This window comes from Pleurodeles waltl, chromosome 1_2 (genome assembly GCF_031143425.1).
Source record: "Pleurodeles waltl isolate 20211129_DDA chromosome 1_2, aPleWal1.hap1.20221129, whole genome shotgun sequence".
Taxonomy (NCBI): domain Eukaryota; kingdom Metazoa; phylum Chordata; class Amphibia; order Caudata; family Salamandridae; genus Pleurodeles; species Pleurodeles waltl.
In genome coordinates, this window is record NC_090437.1 from 381,193,395 (window position 1) to 381,212,708 (window position 19,314).

The following is a 19,314-nucleotide window of genomic DNA, read 5'->3' on the forward strand; positions in this document are numbered from 1 at the left end:
AGCGCAACGTGGACACAGCCAAATTTTTGAAGGAAAACAGAGGTGGTTTTTGCAAAGTGCCTATCTGTAGATTTTGGCCTGTAGCTCAACCGCCACCTAGGGAAACCTACCAAAGCTGTGCATTTCTGAAAACTAGAAACCTAGGGGAATCCAAGATGGGGTGACTTGTGTGGCTGGGACCAGGTTCAGTTACCCAGAATCCTTTGCAAACCTCAAAATTTGGCTAAAAAAACACATGTTCCTCACATTTCTGTGGCAGAAAGTTCTAGAATCTGAGAGGAGCCACAAATTTCCTTCCACCCAGCGTTCCACCACTTCTCCCGATAAAAATGATACCTCACTTATGTGGGTAGGCCTAGCGCCCGCGACAGGAAACGCCCCAAAGCGCAACGTGGACACAGCCACATTTTTGAATGAAAACAGAGGTGTTTTTTGCAAAGTGCCTACCTGTAGATTTTGGGCTGTAGCTCAGCCGCCACCAAGGGAAACCTACCAAACCTGTGCATTTCTGAAAACTAGAGACCTATGGGAATCCAAGATGGGGTGACTTGTGTGGCTCGGACCAGGTTCTGTTACCCAGAATCCTTCGCAAACCTCAAAATTTGGCTAAAAAAACACATGTTCCTCACATTTCTGTGGCAGAAAGTTCTGGAATCTGAGAGGAGCCACAAATTTCCTTCCACCCAGCGTTCCCCCAAGTCTTCCGATAAAAATGATACTTCACTTGTGTGGGTAGGCCTAGCGCCCGTGACAGGAAATGCCCCAAAGCGCAACGTGGACACAGCCAAATTTTTGAAGGAAAACAGAGGTGTTTTTTGCAAAGTGCCTACCTGTAGATTTTGGCCTGTAGCTCAACCGCCACCTAGGGAAACCTACCAAACCTATGCATTTCTGAAAACTAGAGACCTAGGGGAATCCAAGATGGGGTGACTTGTGTGGCTGGGACCAGGTTCTGTTACCCAGAATCCTTTGCAAACCTCAAAATTTGGCTAAAAAAACACATGTTCCTCACATTTCTGTGGCAGAAAGTTCTGGAATCTGAGAGGAACCACAAATTTCCTTCCACCCAGCGTTCCCCCACGTCTCCCGATAAAAATGATACCTCACTTGTGTGGGTAGGCCTAGTGCCCGCGACAGGAAACGCCCCAAAGCGCAACGTGGACACAGCCAAATTTTTGAAGGAAAACAGAGGTGTTTTTTGCAAAGTGCCTACCTGTAGATTTTGGCCTGTAGCTCAACCGCCACCTAGGGAAACCTACCAAAGCTGTGCATTTCTGAAAACTAGAAACCTAGGGGAATCCAAGATGGGGTGACTTGTGTGGCTGGAACCAGGTTCTGTTACCCAGAATCCTTTGCAAACCTCAAAATTTGGCTAAAAAAACACATGTTCCTCACATTTCTGTGGCAGAAAGTTCTAGAATCTGAGAGGAGCAACAAATTTCCTTCCACCCAGCGTTCCCCCACGTCTCCCGATAAAAATGATACCTCACTTATGTGGGTAGTCCTAGCGCCCGCGACAGGAAACGCCCCAAAGCGCAACGTGGACACAGCCAAATTTTTGAAGGAAAGCAGAGGTGTTTTTTGCAAAGTGCCTACCTGTAGATTTTGGCCTGTAGCTCAGCCGCCACCTAGGAAAACCTACCAAACCTGTGCATTTCTGAAAACTAGAGACCTAGGGGAATCCAAGATGGGGTGACTTGTGTGGCTGGGACCAGGTTCTGTTACCCAGAATCCTTTGCAAACCTCAAAATTTGGCTGAAAAAACACATGTTCCTCACATTTCTGTGGCAGAAAGTTCTGGAATCTGAGAGGAGCCACAAATTTCCTTTCACCCAGCGTTCCCCCAAGTCTCCCGATAAAAATGATACCTCACTTGTGTGGGTAGGCCTAGCGCCCGCGACAGGAAACGCCCCAAAGAGCAACGTGGACACAGCCAAATTTTTGAAGGAAAACAGAGGTGGTTTTTGCAAAGTGCCTATCTGTAGATTTTGGCCTGTAGCTCAACCGCCACCTAGGGAAACCTACCAAAGCTGTGCATTTCTGAAAACTAGAAACCTAGGGGAATCCAAGATGGGGTGACTTGTGTGGCTGGGACCAGGTTCTGTTACCCAGAATCCTTTGCAAACCTCAAAATTTGGCTAAAAAAACACATGTTCCTCACATTTCTGTGGCAGAAAGTTCTAGAATCTGAGAGGAGCCACAAATTTCCTTCCACCCAGCGTTCCACCACGTCTCCCGATAAAAATGATACCTCACTTATGTGGGTAGGCCTAGCGCCCGCGACAGGAAACGCCCCAAAGCGCAACGTGGACACAGCCAAATTTTTGAAGGAAAACAGAGGTGTTTTTTGCAAAGTGCCTACCTGTAGATTTTGGCCTGTAGCTCAGCTGCCACCTAGGGAAACCTACCAAACCTGTGCATTTCTGAAAACTAGAGACCTATGGGAATCCAAGATGGGGTGACTTGTGTGGCTCGGACCAGGTTCTGTTACCCAGAATCCTTCGCAAACCTCAAAATTTGGCTAAAAAAACACATGTTCCTCACATTTCTGTGGCAGAAAGTTCTAGAATCTGAGAGGAGCCACAAATTTCCTTCCACCCAGCGTTCCCCCACAACTCCCGATAAAAATGATACCTCACTTATGTGTGTAGGCCTAGCGCCCGCGACAGGAAATGCCCCAAAGCGCAACGTGGACACAGCCAAATTTTGGAAGGAAAACAGAGGTGTTTTTTGCAAAGTGCCTACCTGTAGATTTTGGCCTGTAGCTCTGCCGCCACCTAGGGAAACCTACCAAACCTGTGCATTTCTGAAAACTAGAGACCTAGGGGAATCCAAGATGGGGTGACTTGTGTGGCTGGGACCAGGTTCTTTTACCCAGAATCCTTTGCAAACCTCAAAATTTGGCTAAAAAAACACATGTTCCTCACATTTCTGTGGCAGAAAGTTCTGGAATCTGAGAGGAGCCACAAATTTCCTTCCACACAGCGTTCCCCCACGTCTCCCGATAAAAATGATACCTCACTTGTGTGGGTAGGCCTAGCGCCCGCGACAGGAAACGCCCCAAAGCGCAACGTGGACACAGCCATATTTTTGAAGGAAAACAGAGGTGTTTTTTGCAAAGTGCCTTCCTGTAGATTTTGGCCTGTAGCTCAGCCGCCACCTAGGGAAACCTACCAAACCTGTGCTTTTCTGAAAACTAGAGACCTAGGGGAATCCAAGATGGGGTGACTTGTGTGGCTCGGACCAGGTTCTGTTACCCAGAATCCTTTGCAAACCTCAAAATTTGGCTAAAAAAACACATGTTCCTCACATTTCTGTGGCAGAAAGTTCTAGAATCTGAGAGGAGCCACAAATTTCCTTCCACCCAGCGTTCCCCCACGTCTCCCGATAAAAATGATACCTCACTTATGTGGGTAGTCCTAGCGCCCGCGACAGGAAACGCCCCAAAGCGCAACGTGGACACAGCCAAATTTTTGAAGGAAAGCAGAGGTGTTTTTTGCAAAGTGCCTACCTGTAGATTTTGGCCTGTAGCTCAGCCGCCACCTAGGGAAACCTACCAAACCTGTGCATTTCTGAAAACTAGAGACCTAGGGGAATCCAAGATGGGGTGACTTGTGAGGCTGGGACCAGGTTCTGTTACCCAGAATCCTTTGCAAACCTCAAAATTTGGCTTAAAAAACACATGTTCCTCACATTTCTGTGGCAGAAAGTTCTGGAATCTGAGAGGAGCCACAAATTTCCTTCCACCCAGCGTTCCCCCAAGTCTCCCGATAAAAATGATACTTCACTTGTGTGGGTAGGCCTAGCGCTCGCGACAGGAAACGCCCCAAAGCGCAACGTGGACACAGCCAAATTTTTGAAGGAAAACAGAGGTGGTTTTTGCAAAGTGCCTATCTGTAGATTTTGGCCTGTAGCTCAACCGCCACCTAGGGAAACCTACCAAAGCTGTGCATTTCTGAAAACTAGAAACCTAGGGGAATCCAAGATGGGGTGACTTGTGTGGCTCGGACCAGGTTCTGTTACCCAGAATCCTTTGCAAACCTCAAAATTTGGCTAAAAAAACACATGTTCCTCACATTTCTGTGGCAGAAAGTTCTAGAATCTGAGAGGAGCCACAAATTTCCTTCCACCCAGCGTTCCACCACTTCTCCCGATAAAAATGATACCTCACTTATGTGGGTAGGCCTAGCGCCCGCGACAGGAAACGCCCCAAAGCGCAACGTGGACACAGCCACATTTTTGAATGAAAACAGAGGTGTTTTTTGCAAAGTGCCTACCTGTAGATTTTGGCCTGTAGCTCAGCCGCCACCAAGGGAAACCTACCAAACCTGTGCATTTCTGAAAACTAGAGACCTATGGGAATCCAAGATGGGGTGACTTGTGTGGCTCGGACCAGGTTCTGTTACCCAGAATCCTTCGCAAACCTCAAAATTTGGCTAAAAAAACACATGTTCCTCACATTTCTGTGGCAGAAAGTTCTGGAATCTGAGAGGAGCCACAAATTTCCTTCCACCCAGCGTTCCCCCAAGTCTTCCGATAAAAATGATACTTCACTTGTGTGGGTAGGCCTAGCGCCCGTGACAGGAAATGCCCCAAAGCGCAACGTGGACACAGCCAAATTTTTGAAGGAAAACAGAGGTGTTTTTTGCAAAGTGCCTACCTGTAGATTTTGGCCTGTAGCTCAACCGCCACCTAGGGAAACCTACCAAACCTATGCATTTCTGAAAACTAGAGACCTAGGGGAATCCAAGATGGGGTGACTTGTGTGGCTGGGACCAGGTTCTGTTACCCAGAATCCTTTGCAAACCTCAAAATTTGGCTAAAAAAACACATGTTCCTCACATTTCTGTGGCAGAAAGTTCTGGAATCTGAGAGGAACCACAAATTTCCTTCCACCCAGCGTTCCCCCACGTCTCCCGATAAAAATGATACCTCACTTGTGTGGGTAGGCCTAGTGCCCGCGACAGGAAACGCCCCAAAGCGCAACGTGGACACAGCCAAATTTTTGAAGGAAAACAGAGGTGTTTTTTGCAAAGTGCCTACCTGTAGATTTTGGCCTGTAGCTCAACCGCCACCTAGGGAAACCTACCAAAGCTGTGCATTTCTGAAAACTAGAAACCTAGGGGAATCCAAGATGGGGTGACTTGTGTGGCTGGAACCAGGTTCTGTTACCCAGAATCCTTTGCAAACCTCAAAATTTGGCTAAAAAAACACATGTTCCTCACATTTCTGTGGCAGAAAGTTCTAGAATCTGAGAGGAGCAACAAATTTCCTTCCACCCAGCGTTCCCCCACGTCTCCCGATAAAAATGATACCTCACTTATGTGGGTAGTCCTAGCGCCCGCGACAGGAAACGCCCCAAAGCGCAACGTGGACACAGCCAAATTTTTGAAGGAAAGCAGAGGTGTTTTTTGCAAAGTGCCTACCTGTAGATTTTGGCCTGTAGCTCAGCCGCCACCTAGGAAAACCTACCAAACCTGTGCATTTCTGAAAACTAGAGACCTAGGGGAATCCAAGATGGGGTGACTTGTGTGGCTGGGACCAGGTTCTGTTACCCAGAATCCTTTGCAAACCTCAAAATTTGGCTGAAAAAACACATGTTCCTCACATTTCTGTGGCAGAAAGTTCTGGAATCTGAGAGGAGCCACAAATTTCCTTTCACCCAGTGTTCCCCCAAGTCTCCCGATAAAAATGATACCTCACTTGTGTGGGTAGGCCTAGCGCCCGCGACAGGAAACGCCCCAAAGAGCAACGTGGACACAGCCAAATTTTTGAAGGAAAACAGAGGTGGTTTTTGCAAAGTGCCTATCTGTAGATTTTGGCCTGTAGCTCAGCCGCCACCTAGGGAAACCTACCAAAGCTGTGCATTTCTGAAAACTAGAGACCTAGGGGAATCCAAGATGGGGTGACTTGTGTGGCTGGGACCAGGTTCTGTTACCCAGAATCCTTTGCAAACCTCAAAATTTGGCTAAAAAAACACATGTTCCTCACATTTCTGTGGCTGAAAGTTCTAGAATCTGAGAGGAGCCACAAATTTCCTTCCACCCAGCGTTCCACCACGTCTCCCGATAAAAATGATACCTCACTTATGTGGGTAGGCCTAGCGCCCGCGACAGGAAACGCCCCAAAGCGCAACGTGGACACAGCCAAATTTTTGAAGGAAAACAGAGGTGTTTTTTGCAAAGTGCCTACCTGTAGATTTTGGCCTGTAGCTCAGCTGCCACCTAGGGAAACCTACCAAACCTGTGCATTTCTGAAAACTAGAGACCTATGGGAATCCAAGATGGGGTGACTTGTGTGGCTCGGACCAGGTTCTGTTACCCAGAATCCTTCGCAAACCTCAAAATTTGGCTAAAAAAACACATGTTCCTCACATTTCTGTGGCAGAAAGTTCTAGAATCTGAGAGGAGCCACAAATTTCCTTCCACCCAGCGTTCCCCCACAACTCCCGATAAAAATGAGACCTCACTTATGTGTGTAGGCCTAGCGCCCGCGACAGGAAATGCCCCAAAGCGCAACGTGGACACAGCCAAATTTTGGAAGGAAAACAGAGGTGTTTTTTGCAAAGTGCCTACCTGTAGATTTTGGCCTGTAGCTCTGCCGCCACCTAGGGAAACCTACCAAACCTGTGCATTTCTGAAAACTAGAGACCTAGGGGAATCCAAGATGGGGTGACTTGTGTGGCTGGGACCAGGTTCTTTTACCCAGAATCCTTTGCAAACCTCAAAATTTGGCTAAAAAAACACATGTTCCTCACATTTCTGTGGCAGAAAGTTCTGGAATCTGAGAGGAGCCACAAATTTCCTTCCACACAGCGTTCCCCCACGTCTCCCGATAAAAATGATACCTCACTTGTGTGGGTAGGCCTAGCGCCCGCGACAGGAAACGCCCCAAAGCGCAACGTGGACACAGCCATATTTTTGAAGGAAAACAGAGGTGTTTTTTGCAAAGTGCCTTCCTGTAGATTTTGGCCTGTAGCTCAGCCGCCACCTAGGGAAACCTACCAAACCTGTGCTTTTCTGAAAACTAGAGACCTAGGGGAATCCAAGATGGGGTGACTTGTGTGGCTCGGACCAGGTTCTGTTACCCAGAATCCTTTGCAAACCTCAAAATTTGGCTAAAAAAACACATGTTCCTCACATTTCTGTGGCAGAAAGTTCTAGAATCTGAGAGGAGCCACAAATTTCCTTCCACCCAGCGTTCCCCCACGTCTCCCGATAAAAATGATACCTCACTTATGTGGGTAGTCCTAGCGCCCGCGACAGGAAACGCCCCAAAGCGCAACGTGGACACAGCCAAATTTTTGAAGGAAAGCAGAGGTGTTTTTTGCAAAGTGCCTACCTGTAGATTTTGGCCTGTAGCTCAGCCGCCACCTAGGGAAACCTACCAAACCTGTGCATTTCTGAAAACTAGAGACCTAGGGGAATCCAAGATGGGGTGACTTGTGTGGCTGGGACCAGGTTCTGTTACCCAGAATCCTTTGCAAACCTCAAAATTTGGCTTAAAAAACACATGTTCCTCACATTTCTGTGGCAGAAAGTTCTGGAATCTGAGAGGAGCCACAAATTTCCTTCCACCCAGCGTTCCCCCAAGTCTCCCGATAAAAATGATACTTCACTTGTGTGGGTAGGCCTAGCGCTCGCGACAGGAAACGCCCCAAAGCGCAACGTGGACACAGCCAAATTTTTGAAGGAAAACAGAGGTGGTTTTTGCAAAGTGCCTATCTGTAGATTTTGGCCTGTAGCTCAACCGCCACCTAGGGAAACCTACCAAAGCTGTGCATTTCTGAAAACTAGAAACCTAGGGGAATCCAAGATGGGGTGACTTGTGTGGCTGGGACCAGGTTCTGTTACCCAGAATCCTTTGCAAACCTCAAAATTTGGCTAAAAAAACACATGTTCCTCACATTTCTGTGGCAGAAAGTTCTAGAATCTGAGAGGAGCCACAAATTTCCTTCCACCCAGCGTTCCCCCAAGTCTCCCGATAAAAATGATACTTCACTTGTGTGGGTAGGCCTAGCGCCCGCGACAGGAAACGCCCCAAAGCGCAACGTGGACACAGCCAAATTTTTGAAGGAAAACAGAGGTGGTTTTTGCAAAGTGCCTATCTGTAGATTTTGGCCTGTAGCTCAACCGCCACCTAGGGAAACCTACCAAAGCTGTGCATTTCTGAAAACTAGAAACCTAGGGGAATCCAAGATGGGGTGACTTGTGTGGCTGGGACCAGGTTCAGTTACCCAGAATCCTTTGCAAACCTCAAAATTTGGCTAAAAAAACACATGTTCCTCACATTTCTGTGGCAGAAAGTTCTAGAATCTGAGAGGAGCCACAAATTTCCTTCCACCCAGCGTTCCACCACTTCTCCCGATAAAAATGATACCTCACTTATGTGGGTAGGCCTAGCGCCCGCGACAGGAAACGCCCCAAAGCGCAACGTGGACACAGCCACATTTTTGAATGAAAACAGAGGTGTTTTTTGCAAAGTGCCTACCTGTAGATTTTGGCCTGTAGCTCAGCCGCCACCAAGGGAAACCTACCAAACCTGTGCATTTCTGAAAACTAGAGACCTATGGGAATCCAAGATGGGGTGACTTGTGTGGCTCGGACCAGGTTCTGTTACCCAGAATCCTTCGCAAACCTCAAAATTTGGCTAAAAAAACACATGTTCCTCACATTTCTGTGGCAGAAAGTTCTGGAATCTGAGAGGAGCCACAAATTTCCTTCCACCCAGCGTTCCCCCAAGTCTTCCGATAAAAATGATACTTCACTTGTGTGGGTAGGCCTAGCGCCCGTGACAGGAAATGCCCCAAAGCGCAACGTGGACACAGCCAAATTTTTGAAGGAAAACAGAGGTGTTTTTTGCAAAGTGCCTACCTGTAGATTTTGGCCTGTAGCTCAACCGCCACCTAGGGAAACCTACCAAACCTATGCATTTCTGAAAACTAGAGACCTAGGGGAATCCAAGATGGGGTGACTTGTGTGGCTGGGACCAGGTTCTGTTACCCAGAATCCTTTGCAAACCTCAAAATTTGGCTAAAAAAACACATGTTCCTCACATTTCTGTGGCAGAAAGTTCTGGAATCTGAGAGGAACCACAAATTTCCTTCCACCCAGCGTTCCCCCACGTCTCCCGATAAAAATGATACCTCACTTGTGTGGGTAGGCCTAGTGCCCGCGACAGGAAACGCCCCAAAGCGCAACGTGGACACAGCCAAATTTTTGAAGGAAAACAGAGGTGTTTTTTGCAAAGTGCCTACCTGTAGATTTTGGCCTGTAGCTCAACCGCCACCTAGGGAAACCTACCAAAGCTGTGCATTTCTGAAAACTAGAAACCTAGGGGAATCCAAGATGGGGTGACTTGTGTGGCTGGAACCAGGTTCTGTTACCCAGAATCCTTTGCAAACCTCAAAATTTGGCTAAAAAAACACATGTTCCTCACATTTCTGTGGCAGAAAGTTCTAGAATCTGAGAGGAGCAACAAATTTCCTTCCACCCAGCGTTCCCCCACGTCTCCCGATAAAAATGATACCTCACTTATGTGGGTAGTCCTAGCGCCCGCGACAGGAAACGCCCCAAAGCGCAACGTGGACACAGCCAAATTTTTGAAGGAAAGCAGAGGTGTTTTTTGCAAAGTGCCTACCTGTAGATTTTGGCCTGTAGCTCAGCCGCCACCTAGGAAAACCTACCAAACCTGTGCATTTCTGAAAACTAGAGACCTAGGGGAATCCAAGATGGGGTGACTTGTGTGGCTGGGACCAGGTTCTGTTACCCAGAATCCTTTGCAAACCTCAAAATTTGGCTGAAAAAACACATGTTCCTCACATTTCTGTGGCAGAAAGTTCTGGAATCTGAGAGGAGCCACAAATTTCCTTTCACCCAGCGTTCCCCCAAGTCTCCCGATAAAAATGATACCTCACTTGTGTGGGTAGGCCTAGCGCCCGCGACAGGAAACGCCCCAAAGAGCAACGTGGACACAGCCAAATTTTTGAAGGAAAACAGAGGTGGTTTTTGCAAAGTGCCTATCTGTAGATTTTGGCCTGTAGCTCAACCGCCACCTAGGGAAACCTACCAAAGCTGTGCATTTCTGAAAACTAGAAACCTAGGGGAATCCAAGATGGGGTGACTTGTGTGGCTGGGACCAGGTTCTGTTACCCAGAATCCTTTGCAAACCTCAAAATTTGGCTAAAAAAACACATGTTCCTCACATTTCTGTGGCAGAAAGTTCTAGAATCTGAGAGGAGCCACAAATTTCCTTCCACCCAGCGTTCCACCACGTCTCCCGATAAAAATGATACCTCACTTATGTGGGTAGGCCTAGCGCCCGCGACAGGAAACGCCCCAAAGCGCAACGTGGACACAGCCAAATTTTTGAAGGAAAACAGAGGTGTTTTTTGCAAAGTGCCTACCTGTAGATTTTGGCCTGTAGCTCAGCTGCCACCTAGGGAAACCTACCAAACCTGTGCATTTCTGAAAACTAGAGACCTATGGGAATCCAAGATGGGGTGACTTGTGTGGCTCGGACCAGGTTCTGTTACCCAGAATCCTTCGCAAACCTCAAAATTTGGCTAAAAAAACACATGTTCCTCACATTTCTGTGGCAGAAAGTTCTAGAATCTGAGAGGAGCCACAAATTTCCTTCCACCCAGCGTTCCCCCACAACTCCCGATAAAAATGATACCTCACTTATGTGTGTAGGCCTAGCGCCCGCGACAGGAAATGCCCCAAAGCGCAACGTGGACATAGCCAAATTTTGGAAGGAAAACAGAGGTGTTTTTTGCAAAGTGCCTACCTGTAGATTTTGGCCTGTAGCTCTGCCGCCACCTAGGGAAACCTACCAAACCTGTGCATTTCTGAAAACTAGAGACCTAGGGGAATCCAAGATGGGGTGACTTGTGTGGCTGGGACCAGGTTCTTTTACCCAGAATCCTTTGCAAACCTCAAAATTTGGCTAAAAAAACACATGTTCCTCACATTTCTGTGGCAGAAAGTTCTGGAATCTGAGAGGAGCCACAAATTTCCTTCCACACAGCGTTCCCCCACGTCTCCCGATAAAAATGATACCTCACTTGTGTGGGTAGGCCTAGCGCCCGCGACAGGAAACGCCCCAAAGCGCAACGTGGACACAGCCATATTTTTGAAGGAAAACAGAGGTGTTTTTTGCAAAGTGCCTTCCTGTAGATTTTGGCCTGTAGCTCAGCCGCCACCTAGGGAAACCTACCAAACCTGTGCTTTTCTGAAAACTAGAGACCTAGGGGAATCCAAGATGGGGTGACTTGTGTGGCTCGGACCAGGTTCTGTTACCCAGAATCCTTTGCAAACCTCAAAATTTGGCTAAAAAAACACATGTTCCTCACATTTCTGTGGCAGAAAGTTCTAGAATCTGAGAGGAGCCACAAATTTCCTTCCACCCAGCGTTCCCCCACGTCTCCCGATAAAAATGATACCTCACTTATGTGGGTAGTCCTAGCGCCCGCGACAGGAAACGCCCCAAAGCGCAACGTGGACACAGCCAAATTTTTGAAGGAAAGCAGAGGTGTTTTTTGCAAAGTGCCTACCTGTAGATTTTGGCCTGTAGCTCAGCCGCCACCTAGGGAAACCTACCAAACCTGTGCATTTCTGAAAACTAGAGACCTAGGGGAATCCAAGATGGGGTGACTTGTGTGGCTGGGACCAGGTTCTGTTACCCAGAATCCTTTGCAAACCTCAAAATTTGGCTTAAAAAACACATGTTCCTCACATTTCTGTGGCAGAAAGTTCTGGAATCTGAGAGGAGCCACAAATTTCCTTCCACCCAGCGTTCCCCCAAGTCTCCCGATAAAAATGATACTTCACTTGTGTGGGTAGGCCTAGCGCTCGCGACAGGAAACGCCCCAAAGCGCAACGTGGACACAGCCAAATTTTTGAAGGAAAACAGAGGTGGTTTTTGCAAAGTGCCTATCTGTAGATTTTGGCCTGTAGCTCAACCGCCACCTAGGGAAACCTACCAAAGCTGTGCATTTCTGAAAACTAGAAACCTAGGGGAATCCAAGATGGGGTGACTTGTGTGGCTCGGACCAGGTTCTGTTACCCAGAATCCTTTGCAAACCTCAAAATTTGGCTAAAAAAACACATGTTCCTCACATTTCTGTGGCAGAAAGTTCTAGAATCTGAGAGGAGCCACAAATTTCCTTCCACCCAGCGTTCCCCCACGTCTCCCGATAAAAATGATACCTCACTTATGTGGGTAGTCCTAGCGCCCGCGACAGGAAACGCCCCAAAGCGCAACGTGGACACAGCCAAATTTTTGAAGGAAAGCAGAGGTGTTTTTTGCAAAGTGCCTACCTGTAGATTTTGGCCTGTAGCTCAGCCGCCACCTAGGGAAACCTACCAAACCTGTGCATTTCTGAAAACTAGAGACCTAGGGGAATCCAATATGGGGTGACTTGTGTGGCTGGGACCAGGTGTTACCCAGAATCCTTTGCAAACCTCATAATTTGGCTAAAAAAACACATGTTCCTCACATTTCTGTGGCAGAAAGTTCTGGAATCTGAGAGGAGCCACAAATTTCCTATGACACAGCGTTCCCCCACGTCTTCCGATAAAAATGATACCTCACTTGTGTGGGTAGGCCTAGCGCCCGTGACAGGAAACGCCCCAAAGCGCAACGTGGACACAGCCAAAGTTTTGAAGGAAAACAGAGGTGTTTTTTGCAAAGTGCCTACCTGTAGATTTTGGCCTGTAGCTCAGCCGCCACCTAGGGAAACCTACCAAACCTGTGCATTTCTGAAAACTAGAGACCTAGGGGAATCCAAGATGGGGTGACTTGTGTGGCTGGGACCAGGTTCTGTTACCCAGAATCCTTTGCAAACCTCAAAATTTGGCTAAAAAAACACATGTTCCTCACATTTCTGTGGCAGAAAGTTCTAGAATCTGAGAGGAGCCACAAATTTCCTTCCACCCAGCGTTCCCCCACATCTCCCGATACAAATGATACCTCACTTATGTGGGTAGTCCTAGCGCCCGCGACAGGAAACGCCCCAAAGCGCAACGTGGACACAGCCAAATTTTTGAAGGAAAGCAGAGGTGTTTTTTGCAAAGTGCCTACCTGTAGATTTTGGCCTGTAGCTCAGCCGCCACCTAGGGAAACCTACCAAACCTGTGCATTTCTGAAAACTAGAGACCTAGGGGAATCCAAGATGGGGTGACTTGTGTGGCTGGGACCAGGTTCTGTTACCCAGAATCCTTTGCAAACCTCAAAATTTGGCTTAAAAAACACATGTTCCTCACATTTCTGTGGCAGAAAGTTCTGGAATCTGAGAGGAACCACAAATTTCCTTCCACCCAGCGTTCCCCCACGTCTCCCGATAAAAATGATACCTCACTTGTGTGGGTAGGCCTAGTGCCCGCGACAGGAAACGCCCCAAAGCGCAACGTGGACACAGCCAAATTTTTGAAGGAAAACAGAGGTGTTTTTTGCAAAGTGCCTACCTGTAGATTTTGGCCTGTAGCTCAACCGCCACCTAGGGAAACCTACCAAAGCTGTGCATTTCTGAAAACTAGAAACCTAGGGGAATCCAAGATGGGGTGACTTGTGTGGCTGGAACCAGGTTCTGTTACCCAGAATCCTTTGCAAACCTCAAAATTTGGCTAAAAAAACACATGTTCCTCACATTTCTGTGGCAGAAAGTTCTAGAATCTGAGAGGAGCAACAAATTTCCTTCCACCCAGCGTTCCCCCACGTCTCCCGATAAAAATGATACCTCACTTATGTGGGTAGTCCTAGCGCCCGCGACAGGAAACGCCCCAAAGCGCAACGTGGACACAGCCAAATTTTTGAAGGAAAGCAGAGGTGTTTTTTGCAAAGTGCCTACCTGTAGATTTTGGCCTGTAGCTCAGCCGCCACCTAGGAAAACCTACCAAACCTGTGCATTTCTGAAAACTAGAGACCTAGGGGAATCCAAGATGGGGTGACTTGTGTGGCTGGGACCAGGTTCTGTTACCCAGAATCCTTTGCAAACCTCAAAATTTGGCTGAAAAAACACATGTTCCTCACATTTCTGTGGCAGAAAGTTCTGGAATCTGAGAGGAGCCACAAATTTCCTTTCACCCAGCGTTCCCCCAAGTCTCCCGATAAAAATGATACCTCACTTGTGTGGGTAGGCCTAGCGCCCGCGACAGGAAACGCCCCAAAGAGCAACGTGGACACAGCCAAATTTTTGAAGGAAAACAGAGGTGGTTTTTGCAAAGTGCCTATCTGTAGATTTTGGCCTGTAGCTCAACCGCCACCTAGGGAAACCTACCAAAGCTGTGCATTTCTGAAAACTAGAAACCTAGGGGAATCCAAGATGGGGTGACTTGTGTGGCTGGGACCAGGTTCTGTTACCCAGAATCCTTTGCAAACCTCAAAATTTGGCTAAAAAAACACATGTTCCTCACATTTCTGTGGCTGAAAGTTCTAGAATCTGAGAGGAGCCACAAATTTCCTTCCACCCAGCGTTCCACCACGTCTCCCGATAAAAATGATACCTCACTTATGTGGGTAGGCCTAGCGCCCGCGACAGGAAACGCCCCAAAGCGCAACGTGGACACAGCCAAATTTTTGAAGGAAAACAGAGGTGTTTTTTGCAAAGTGCCTACCTGTAGATTTTGGCCTGTAGCTCAGCTGCCACCTAGGGAAACCTACCAAACCTGTGCATTTCTGAAAACTAGAGACCTATGGGAATCCAAGATGGGGTGACTTGTGTGGCTCGGACCAGGTTCTGTTACCCAGAATCCTTCGCAAACCTCAAAATTTGGCTAAAAAAACACATGTTCCTCACATTTCTGTGGCAGAAAGTTCTAGAATCTGAGAGGAGCCACAAATTTCCTTCCACCCAGCGTTCCCCCACAACTCCCGATAAAAATGATACCTCACTTATGTGTGTAGGCCTAGCGCCCGCGACAGGAAATGCCCCAAAGCGCAACGTGGACACAGCCAAATTTTGGAAGGAAAACAGAGGTGTTTTTTGCAAAGTGCCTACCTGTAGATTTTGGCCTGTAGCTCTGCCGCCACCTAGGGAAACCTACCAAACCTGTGCATTTCTGAAAACTAGAGACCTAGGGGAATCCAAGATGGGGTGACTTGTGTGGCTGGGACCAGGTTCTTTTACCCAGAATCCTTTGCAAACCTCAAAATTTGGCTAAAAAAACACATGTTCCTCACATTTCTGTGGCAGAAAGTTCTGGAATCTGAGAGGAGCCACAAATTTCCTTCCACACAGCGTTCCCCCACGTCTCCCGATAAAAATTATACCTCACTTGTGTGGGTAGGCCTAGCGCCCGCGACAGGAAACGCCCCAAAGCGCAACGTGGACACAGCCATATTTTTGAAGGAAAACAGAGGTGTTTTTTGCAAAGTGCCTTCCTGTAGATTTTGGCCTGTAGCTCAGCCGCCACCTAGGGAAACCTACCAAACCTGTGCTTTTCTGAAAACTAGAGACCTAGGGGAATCCAAGATGGGGTGACTTGTGTGGCTCGGACCAGGTTCTGTTACCCAGAATCCTTTGCAAACCTCAAAATTTGGCTAAAAAAACACATGTTCCTCACATTTCTGTGGCAGAAAGTTCTAGAATCTGAGAGGAGCCACAAATTTCCTTCCACCCAGCGTTCCCCCACGTCTCCCGATAAAAATGATACCTCACTTATGTGGGTAGTCCTAGCGCCCGCGACAGGAAACGCCCCAAAGCGCAACGTGGACACAGCCAAATTTTTGAAGGAAAGCAGAGGTGTTTTTTGCAAAGTGCCTACCTGTAGATTTTGGCCTGTAGCTCAGCCGCCACCTAGGGAAACCTACCAAACCTGTGCATTTCTGAAAACTAGAGACCTAGGGGAATACAAGATGGGGTGACTTGTGTGGCTGGGACCAGGTTCTGTTACCCAGAATCCTTTGCAAACCTCAAAATTTGGCTTAAAAAACACATGTTCCTCACATTTCTGTGGCAGAAAGTTCTGGAATCTGAGAGGAGCCACAAATTTCCTTCCACCCAGCGTTCCCCCAAGTCTCCCGATAAAAATGATACTTCACTTGTGTGGGTAGGCCTAGCGCTCGCGACAGGAAACGCCCCAAAGCGCAACGTGGACACAGCCAAATTTTTGAAGGAAAACAGAGGTGGTTTTTGCAAAGTGCCTATCTGTAGATTTTGGCCTGTAGCTCAACCGCCACCTAGGGAAACCTACCAAAGCTGTGCATTTCTGAAAACTAGAAACCTAGGGGAATCCAAGATGGGGTGACTTGTGTGGCTGGGACCAGGTTCTGTTACCCAGAATCCTTTGCAAACCTCAAAATTTGGCTAAAAAAACACATGTTCCTCACATTTCTGTGGCAGAAAGTTCTAGAATCTGAGAGGAGCCACAAATTTCCTTCCACCCAGCGTTCCACCACGTCTCCCGATAAAAATGATACCTCACTTATGTGGGTAGGCCTAGCGCCCGCGACAGGAAACGCCCCAAAGCGCAACGTGGACACAGCCACATTTTTGAATGAAAACAGAGGTGTTTTTTGCAAAGTGCCTACCTGTAGATTTTGGCCTGTAGCTCAGCCGCCACCAAGGGAAACCTACCAAACCTGTGCATTTCTGAAAACTAGAGACCTATGGGAATCCAAGATGGGGTGACTTGTGTGGCTCGGACCAGGTTCTGTCACCCAGAATCCTTCGCAAACCTCAAAATTTGGCTAAAAAAACACATGTTCCTCACATTTCTGTGGCAGAAAGTTCTAGAATCTGAGAGGAGCCACAAATTTCCTTCCACCCAGCGTTCCCCCAAGTCTCCCGATAAAAATGATACCTCACTTGTGTGTGTAGGCCTAGCGCCCGCGACAGGAAATGCCCCAAAGCGCAACGTGGACACAGCCAAATTTTGGAAGGAAAACAGAGGTGTTTTTTGCAAAGTGCCTACCTGTAGATTTTGGCCTGTAGCTCAGCCGCCACCTAGGGAAACCTACCAAACCTGTGCATTTCTGAAAACTAGAGACCTAGGGGAATCCAAGATGGGGTGACTTGTGTGGCTGGGACCAGGTTCTTTTACCCAGAATCCTTTGCAAACCTCAAAATTTGGCTAAAAAAACACATGTTCCTCACATTTCTGTGGCAGAAAGTTCTGGAATCTGAGAGGAGCCACAAATTTCCTTCCACACAGCATTCCCCCACGTCTCCCGATAAAAATGATACCTCACTTGTGTGGGTAGGCCTAGCGCCCGCGACAGGAAACGCCCCAAAGCGCAACGTGGACACAGCCAAATTTTTGAAGGAAAACAGAGGTGTTTTTTGCAAAGTGCCTTCCTGTAGATTTTGGCCTGCAGCTCAGCCGCCACCTAGGGAAACCTACCAAACCTGTGCTTTTCTGAAAACTAGAGACCTAGGGGAATCCAAGATGGGGTGACTTGTGTGGCTCGGACCAGGTTCTTTTACCCAGAATCGTTTGCAAACCTCAAAATTTGGCTAAAAAAACACATGTTCCTCACATTTCTGTGGCAGAAAGTTCTAGAATCTGAGAGGAGCCACAAATTTCCTTCCACCCAGCGTTCCCCCACGTCTCCCAATAAAAATGATACCTCACTTGTGTGGGTAGGCCTAGCGCCCGCGACAGGAAACGCCCCAAAGCGCAACGTGGACACAGCCAAATTTTTGAAGGAAAACAGAGGTGTTTTTTGCAAAGTGCCTTCCTGTAGATTTTGGCCTGTAGCTCAGCCGCCACCTAGGGAAACCTACCAAACCTGTGCTTTTCTGAAAACTAGAGACCTAGGGGAATCCAAGATGGGGTGACTTGTGTGGCTCGGACCAGGTTCTGTTACCCAGAATCCTTTGCAAACCTCAAAATTTGGCTAAAAAAACACATGTTCCTCACATTTCTGTGGCAGAAAGTTCTAGAATCTGAGAGGAGCCACAAATTTCCTTCCACCCAGCGTTCCCCCACGTCTCCCGATAAAAATGATACCTCACTTATGTGGGTAGTCCTAGCGCCCGCGACAGGAAACGCCCCAAAGCGCAACGTGGACACAGCCAAATTTTTGAAGGAAAGCAGAGGTGTTTTTTGCAAAGTGCCTACCTGTAGATTTTGGCCTGTAGCTCAGCCGCCACCTAGGGAAACCTACCAAACCTGTGCATTTCTGAAAACTAGAGACCTAGGGGAATCCAATATGGGGTGACTTGTGTGGCTGGGACCAGGTTCTGTTACCCAGAATCCTTTGCAAACCTCATAATTTGGCTAAAAAAACACATGTTCCTCACATTACTGTGGCAGAAAGTTCTGGAATCTGAGAGGAGCCACAAATTTCCTATGACACAGCGTTCCCCCACGTCTTCCGATAAAAATGATACCTCACTTGTGTGGGTAGGCCTAGCGCCCGTGACAGGAAACGCCCCAAAGCGCAACGTGGACACAGCCAAATTTTTGAAGGAAAACAGAGGTGTTTTTTGCAAAGTGCCTACCTGTAGATTTTGGCCTGTAGCTCAGCCGCCACCTAGGGAAACCTACCAAACCTCTGCATTTCTGAAAACTAGAGACCTATGGGAATCCAAGATGGGGTGACTTGTGTGGCTGGGACCAGGTTCTGTTACCCAGAATCCTTTGCAAACCTCAAAATTTGGCTAAAAAAACACATGTTCCTCACATTTCTGTGGCAGAAAGTTCTAGAATCTGAGAGGAGCCACAAATTTCCTTCCACCCAGCGTTCCCCCACGTCTCCCGATACAAATGATACCTCACTTATGTGGGTAGTCCTAGCGCCCGCGACAGGAAACGCCCCAAAGCGCAACGTGGACACAGCCAAATTTTTGAAGGAAAGCAGAGGTGTTTTTTGCAAAGTGCCTACCTGTAGATTTTGGCCTGTAGCTCAGCCACCACCTAGGGAAACCTACCAAACCTGTGCATTTCTGAAAACTAGAGACCTAGGGGAATCCAAGATGGGGTGACTTGTGTGGCTGGGACCAGGTTCTGTTACCCAGAATCCTTTGCAAACCTCAAAATTTGGCTTAAAAAACACATGTTCCTCACATTTCTGTGGCAGAAAGTTCTGGAATCTGAGAGGAGCCACAAATTTCCTTCCACCCAGCGTTCCCCCAAGTCTCCCGATAAAAATGATACTTCACTTGTGTGGGTAGGCCTAGCGCCCGCGACAGGAAACGCCCCAAAGCGCAACGTGGACGCAGCCAAATTTTTGAAGGAAAACAGAGGTGGTTTTTGCAAAGTGCCTATCTGTAGATTTTGGCCTGTAGCTCAACCGCCACCTAGGGAAACCTACCAAAGCTGTGCATTTCTGAAAACTAGAAACCTAGGGGAATCCAAGATGGGGTGACTT